The sequence below is a fragment of the Buteo buteo genome, chromosome 9 (genome assembly GCF_964188355.1).
Source record: "Buteo buteo chromosome 9, bButBut1.hap1.1, whole genome shotgun sequence".
NCBI lineage: Eukaryota > Metazoa > Chordata > Aves > Accipitriformes > Accipitridae > Buteo > Buteo buteo.
Window position 1 is genome coordinate 46,794,731 of NC_134179.1, and position 7,674 is coordinate 46,802,404.

Below are 7,674 nucleotides of genomic sequence, written 5' to 3' on the forward strand. Positions count from 1 at the left end.
GCGAGGCTCCGTGCCTAGGAGGCCTCGTCTTGCAAGACCTATGAGACGCGTGTTCTCCTACGGGGAGGACGGCCGCGCCGCCGGAGTTACAGAAGAGGAGGGGAGCGGGAGAGGAGCAGAAAGAAGCGTCTGAACTGGCAAATTCTCCTGGCAGTGCCAAGAGCTGTGGTGAGCCCCGGGCCCTCGGGGCCCTGTCTCCCCTCTTCTGCGTTCTGGTCCCTCCCTGCCCCTCCCCTGGTCCCCTCTCTTTCCCACACCGCTGCCTGTTTTTTTTTCTTTTTTTTTTTTCTTTTTCTTTCCTCCCTTGTACCTCTGATACTGAAAAGCCGGTCGAAGAAACTCCCTAAGACTCGTTTTGGAGTTTTAGAAAGCAGGCATTCTTCATTGCAGCGCTGGATGCACGGGGGATAGTTCCACCTAGCGTGCATGCCACAGCTTTAGCACAAACAGGTTATACAGAATAACTAATTGCATGTTAATCAGATTAGTATACATATACATAAAAACGACAGCAACCGATTATCATAGTACTGCCTACGTCCGATCACGTGCAATGAAGGATCCATTTGAGACGAAGGGCTGCTTTTGCAACCACCGACCCATCTGAAGTTCTTGCTGGCTGTCCTCGAAGTCTTTAGTCTTGTCCTTGTTCTTTGATCTTGAAGCTTAACGCAGGTTCAATCACACGTGGTCAGTTTCAGCATTGTTCTCATCCAGCGTACAGGAACATCTAGTCATAAGAGCAAAGAACTGCAAAACTTAGGAGTACCTACCTCTGCTAGTTAATTGCTTGGCTATACTTTTGTCTATTGTTTCAATCGTAGTGTTAGTATAAGATTTCTAATAATTATTTACCAAATCTCACTTTTGCAGTCACCTAGCAGCAAACCAGTTTCCACAGCTGGTACAAAATATTAAAACCATCCCAATATTTAGACGGGCCATACAGAATGTATGGAAATAGGCTATCAGAGGTGTCCGAGGGGCAGAGGGAGCGCCGGGGGGCGCCCCGAGCCCCGGAGCAGACTCGCTGGCAGGACTCGATAGGCACGCGACTGACTGAATAAACGCTGGCCGCCCGTCCCCTTTGCCCTCCGGGCTGCGTTTGCGCTCCCTTTGCACGAGTGGAGGGGCCGTGAGGGAGCCCAGGGGAGGAGGAGGTGAGGCGCTGGGGGGGTCGGGCCGTGTCCCCCCTGTTCCTGCTGGGCTCCAGCTGTTGCAAATATTCCGGTAAAGAAATCAAAATTTAATCACATAGAAGAGTTAGGTTTGATTAAGAAGTAAAATTGTGAAGCATAACGTATAGGATCGTTAAGTTCGAAACGTAGCCGTAGAAACTTTAGGAGCTGTGTTACGCGTGACTCTAGGAACCTTAATATTTTTAAAGTTTGAAAGAGCTTACCCTAGAAACCTCACCAGGAAGTTACTGGTTCTTCTACCTTCTGTTTCAGGAAACTAAGGAAACCGTCGGGGACGCCAGTTTGCTGCTTGGAAACCCCCTTACCCTTCCCATCTCGATTTGAGGATCGAAGATGCCAGTCAGCAGAGCTAAGTGTAACTGACCAATGATTGTTTTTAAATAAGAATATTGATAAGGTTATATAATCAAAGGACCGATCATTATAAAGGTTAAATTTAAGAACGAGCATAGTATGCATTTTTACGGAAGGAGCTTCGGTAACAATGACCTGACAGGAAAAGTCTGTAAAAACTGATGGATTTTGATACTAAGCGGGACACGCCTTTGGAGGAGCGATCCCCTGTGTCCCCAGCGCTGCGATAAACAAAGTGCCTGCTTCTTAACTTCAGGTTGGTGTTAAGGAGTTTTATTCCGGATTTCGGTAACGGTTTTGGCGACCCAGATGGGACCTTGCGAGTGACGAGATCGAGTGTCGATCGAACTCCGGCCGGCACCGAGGTATTCTCGGGGAGAACCGTCACCCTCGACTCGCAAAGCTCCTCGCAGCGTTCCCTGGAAAAAAAGGTAAGGCGCTGCTGCTTTGGAATTTGTTTGGAAAGCCTGCCCGTGAGGCGCGGCGAAAGCTTCGCAGGGTTGGGGCTTGGAGGGTACCCGTCTGCAGTGGAAGCCTAGGCGTCTGCCCGTAAGTCATAAGCGAAAGCTATTGCTGGGTTGGACTTTGTGTATTATTTGGGACAATTGTCATTTGCATTTGTTTGGTAGTTGGTATTTGAATGTATAGAAGTATAAAGGCATTAGCAAAATTGTTTAAGAATAAGAGTGCAGGAAATAGAACTGCTGATGAAAAGTTACCAAAACCATCACCGTTGGGACATTTATTGGCACATTGGGGTGAACTGCAGGAAAAATGGTAAACGAACAGAACTTTGAGTTACAATACTATATTGCAATTACTGTTGTTTTGTAGGAGAGAGAGTAAATGGAATAAAGTGCCATAGGTAGATTTGTTCTTTTTAAGTGAACGTATCTGACGGGGACGGGAGGGGAGTCTCCCAGCAGAACCTCTGGTTACAGCTAAACCGGGAGAACAGAAAATTGAATTTGAATTGACACTAAGAGTCACCTTTTCAGTTTTAAATACCTTAGAGGGAGAGTTAAGTTTTGAAGAAATTGGCGGTGTCGGTGCAACAAGTGAATGAGAAACTAGACCCTTCTTTAAATCTTTAACAATGAAATTAGGAAAGCAATGGGTCACTCAGCAGTTTTTGTATGTGCCAGATTCTCCTAAAACCCTGTTAAGGAGAGATCTATTTGAGAACTTAGAGGCAGAAGTTAAATTAAAAAATGGAGAGATTAAAACTTCAATTCCAGAAACTAAACGTATCGAAGCAGTGGCTTTGTTGTTAACAGGATGGTTAGCGAAAGCAGAAGATTATACCAGTCAAAGTCTAATGCTGTAATTCCAATCGTCTGGACTGGGAAGTTCCTGGTAAATCCAAAAAGCAGAACCTGTGAGAGTTGATTTAAAGCCAGGATCGAATCCGGTAAGAATTAAACAATACCCCCTAAGACCGGAAAGTCGGAAAGGGTTAGTAATGGTAATACAAACGTTTTTAAGATACAAATTGTTAATAGAATGTGAATCCAGATATAACACCCCGATCTTGCCTGTTAAAAGGCTAATGAAAAAGATGGTAGATTAGTTCAAGACCTCCTCAGAGCAATAAATCAAATAGTACAAGATATTCATCCGGTAGTAGCAAATCCTTATACTTTGTTAGCAACCCTAACGGAGAAACAAGAATGGTTCACAGTGTTAGACCGAAAAGATGCTTTTTTCCGTATTCCCTTGGATCCCGGTAGTCAAGAGGTTTTTGCTTTGGAATGGGAAAATCCTGAGACTGGGAGAAAAACACAATATACGTGGACAGTCTTGCCTCAAGGCTTTAAGAATAATCTTACCATTTTTGGAAATCAATTGGCACGAGAATTAGAGATTTGGAAGAAAGAAAATAATCAAGAAATCTTGCTGAAATATATGGATGATCTGTTAATTGTAGCTGAGACGGAAGAACAATGCACAAAGTTAACTATTAACTTGTTGAACTTTTGGGGAATCGGTGGATATCGAGTGTCAAAAGAAAAAAACCCCAAATAACCCAGAAAGAAGAAACTTATGTAAATGAGTTTTAAAATCCTAAAAGGACAGAGACAATTGGGAACTGAGAGAAAAGAGGCAATTTGTCATCTCCCCGAACCTAAGACGAAAAAAATTAATGACGAGCGTTTCCGGGAATGGTCGAGTGGTGTCACCTGTAGATGATAAATTGCGGCTTGCTGGCCCGACCTTTATAGGAGCAGCTCAAAACCTCAAACAATGGATTGGACCGATGCCGAGAAAGCTACTTTCCAAGAACTGAAACAGGCTGTAATAGGGGTGCCAGCCCTAGGCCTGCCAGATCTCGCAAAGACACTTGAACTTTTTGCTCGTGAAAGAAGAGGTATAGCTCTGGGTATCCTGGCCCAATATGTAGGGCCAAGTGGGCGAGCCGTGGCCTACTTCTCGAAGCGATTAGGTAATGTGAGTCTGGGATGCTCTGGTCGTCCGAGAGCCGTCGCTGCAACTGTGCTACTGATCCAGGAAGCTCCTAAGTTCACCTGAGGACAAAGGATTAGAGGACAAAGGATTACTGTACGTTTCCCATATGATAACTGTTGTGCTAAAACAGAAAGGGGGGCATTGGGTATCCCCTAGCAGGATGCTGAAATACCAAGTGGTGTTGCTGGAACAAGATGATGTTTACCTAAACACTACTACCACCGTTAACCCTGTTGCGTTTTCAACAACTGATCAAGTTAAAGGAGGAGAACTGGAACGTGACTGCTTGCAGACAATCGAAAGAGTTTATTCCAGCTGACTGGCTCTCTGAGATGGGCCGCTAGAAGAAACAGATTGGGAACTGTATGCCGACGGAAGCGGTTCCATCTGTGAAGGAAAACGTTTATCAAGATAGACAATAACTACTGAGGAAGTAATTGTGTTGCCAACTTTGCCTTCGACGATATCTGCGCAAAAGGCTGAATTGATAGCTCTTATTCGAGCTCTGGAACTAAGTCAAGGAAAGCGAGTCAACGCTTGGACAGACTCAAAGTATGCTTTTGGAGTAGTACGTGCGCACGGAGCGATACGGAGAGAAAGAGGACCGTTATCTGCGCAAGGAACCACCATTCAGCACGCAGAACAAATACTGGAATTGTTAGAAACCATTCAAAAACCAACAGCAGTCACGATAATGCACTGTAAAGCACATCAGTTAGGTAAGACCGGTCCTAACACAGGTAACCGACTGGCTGATAAAGCCGCTAAAGAGGCTGCGGAAGAAGGCATCCTAGCACTAGTTCCGGAGAAAAGTATAAAATTGCCTAAAGAAACTCCAAATTATAACGAAAAAGATGAAGAATTAATTATTAGATTGCAGGCTAACAAAATGAAACAGGATAGGCTGTAACACCGACAGGTCAAATAATAGTCCCACCCACAATAATAGAAATTGCCCGAGCTGAACATCACAAAGTATATCGGGGAACAGAAAGTGAAATACGACAAAGATTGTTTAAACAATTAGAAGCGGATGTGAAATTTATATATAAAAATGTCCCCGAATCAGTAATAAGATCATCTTTGGGATTATGAAATAAGGAAATTTTTTAGGAGAATATTAGCAAATTGACTTTATAGAATTGCCTTGAAAAGAAGGATCTGTCCTAGTTTTAGTTGATATCTTTACTGGGTGGCCCGAGGCTTTCCCTTGTTGCACCAACAAAGCAAGGGAAGTACTCAAAGTCTTGCTCAAAGAGATAATACCAAAATGTGGGGTGCCTCTAAGAATGTCATCTGACAATGGCCCTCATTTTATAGCAAAGATTATGAGACAAGTTGAGCAAAGTATTATCTATAGATTGAGACTATCACACCCCATATAGACCACAAGCAAGGGGGGGGGGGGGGGGGGGAAGGGGGCGGGGGGAGGGGGGAGAGAGAGAGGGAATGAACTATACCCTTAAGCAACAGTCGAGTAAAATTTGTCAGGAAACCTCACTCCTCACATGGGTTAAAGCATTACCCATGGCTCTATTAAGAATCAGAGTATAGCCAGAAGAGAAAGAAAATTTAAGTCACTATGAAATATTGTATGAAAGACCATATCAAGAGTCCTGTGTTCTGAGTATCTTGAGTGCCTTTGGAGGTAGGTTTTTAAAAGGTGTTATGATTTCTTTAAGCAATTCTTTTCAGAAACTTTGTCAGTATGTCTCCACAGCTGGACCCTTAGAATTGGACGTAGCAGCGCATCCCTTCCGACCGGGAGGTTAGATTGAATATATATAAAATCACTGAGAAGCGGAAAGGACCGTATCGTGTCATTTTAACAACCCTTATAGCAGTAAAGGTCTGGGAGAAGAACCTTGGCTTCATTATTCACGAATAAAGAAAGCACCAACAAGAAACTGGAAGTCTAAAGAAACTGGGCCTTTAAAACTGAAAATCTATAAGTAAGTTTCACGTTATCTATTTGGGAAAATAGTTGTGTAAAGTTTATACTATTGGGGTTGCTATTAGGAATATTGTCGAGGGCAATAATCTTTTTGTGTGTTTAGAGGGTTTATGTGGGTTTTTTTGAGGGGTTCTAAACATGAGATAAAATGGAACAATTATTGTTTGAGCTATTAATCTTGATGTTAACCGTTTTTGTAATTTGGATTAAAAAAAAAAAATAATCTAGTTTTGCAATTGATTCAAAGTTTGGTAAAGACACAAAATTGAACCTCAGTAACAGCCTGCCTTCCGATTCTAAAGTCAGATTAAAATCTAGTTCCGTGGAGAATCCTGACATTGAATTTAACCAAAACTTGAGAAAAGATGCAGAACAATGAGAATCATTTTAGCAAATTAAATGGGATGGATTTAAAAGGCAATTTTTTTTTTTAAATTTGAAAGAAGGAATTATAGCGTTGCGAATTATAACATTACCAAACCATCCACCTCATGGACAAAAGAATTAATTTACTCGCCCTTCGGGAGAAACTTGTACAGGCAGCCCTTGGGGCTGTCAGTTGCCAAAACCGTAGAGTCAAGTGCAGGAAGGAACCTGGGATCATATTTAAAATATAAAACGATGTTTAGAATTTCCTGGAGTTCCAGGATCCTTGTTAGAGCCACCCAGAGTCAGGACCATCTATGGAAATTTAGACTGCTTTAGACAACCAGAGAAAAATCACACATCCTCAACAGAGCTGAATGAAGGTTCATACTTGCAGCTCCTCTGACCCCAAACTCCAACGACTTTCTCTAGTAGCTAAAGCTCTCAGATGGGGATGTGTTTGTAGAAAGTATAATAATATTTTACATGATCTTTGGTCCCCTCTTAATAACGGAAAACATTTAGCTTGGAGTTGACTGTATTAAAGGACAGGTGAAAAGTTCAGGGTTAACTGTTTGGGTGACTAGTGATGAGATATGATCCACTCACCTTTTCATGAAGGAGAAAGGCAAACCGTGGACTTCAGACTTAATAACTCTCTCCTCTCTCTGGAAGAAATCTCCCTTGTGGCCTCGCTGGTGGACCCGGGTAAATGGAAAAGATGATAGCTGGCAATCGCCAAGTCTTAGAACTAAAATAAGATGGGTATTAAAATCTGTATTTTGACCCCAGTTAACACCCCTTCCAAATGAGATGAGTCTTGCCACCTTTCATTCAATCAAGGAAGTGCCTGCTGCTTAACTTCCCATGGGTGTTGAGGAGTTTTGTTCCGGGTTTCGGTCCCCCAGCTGCGGGCCGGGGCTGGAGGAACCGCAGGTGCGGGCAGTGAGGCTGCTGGGGCCGGCCCCTCCCTGGAAAGGGGGGGCTGCCGGGGGAGGGGCCGGGGCGGGGCCGGTGGGAGCCGAGGCAGGAGCGGAGCGGCGCGGTGGCCGGGCTGCGGCTGCCCCTCGGGAGAAGGTGAGCGGGGCCGGGCGCCCCTCGGACGGTGAACGTCGGAGGCGGGGGTGGCCCGGGGGAGGTGGGGGCCGCCGGTGCAGAGGCCGGGGGGGAGCCCTGGGCGCTCACAGGGCGGCTGGGAGCAAGTGCGCGCGGAGGGGGGGGGGCGCAGGGCGGCTAGGAGCAAGTGCGCGCGGGGGGGGGCTCACAGGGGGGCTGGGAGCAAGTGCGCGCGCGGGGGGGGGGCTCACAGGGGGCCTGGGAGCAAGTGCGCGCGGG

General features: G+C 45.0%; 1 long non-coding RNA gene across 1 annotated transcript; it reads right to left on the reverse strand.

Annotated features, from left to right (window-relative positions):
- Nucleotides 1-353: 353 nt before the first annotated feature.
- Nucleotides 354-7,465, reverse strand: LOC142034844 (uncharacterized). The gene is made up of 2 exons (XR_012651759.1): nt 6,949-7,465; nt 354-1,972 (listed from the first exon to the last, which is right to left on the reverse strand). It is a non-coding gene; the product is annotated as an uncharacterized LOC142034844 (long non-coding RNA).
- Between the last annotated feature and the right edge of the window lie 209 nt (nt 7,466-7,674).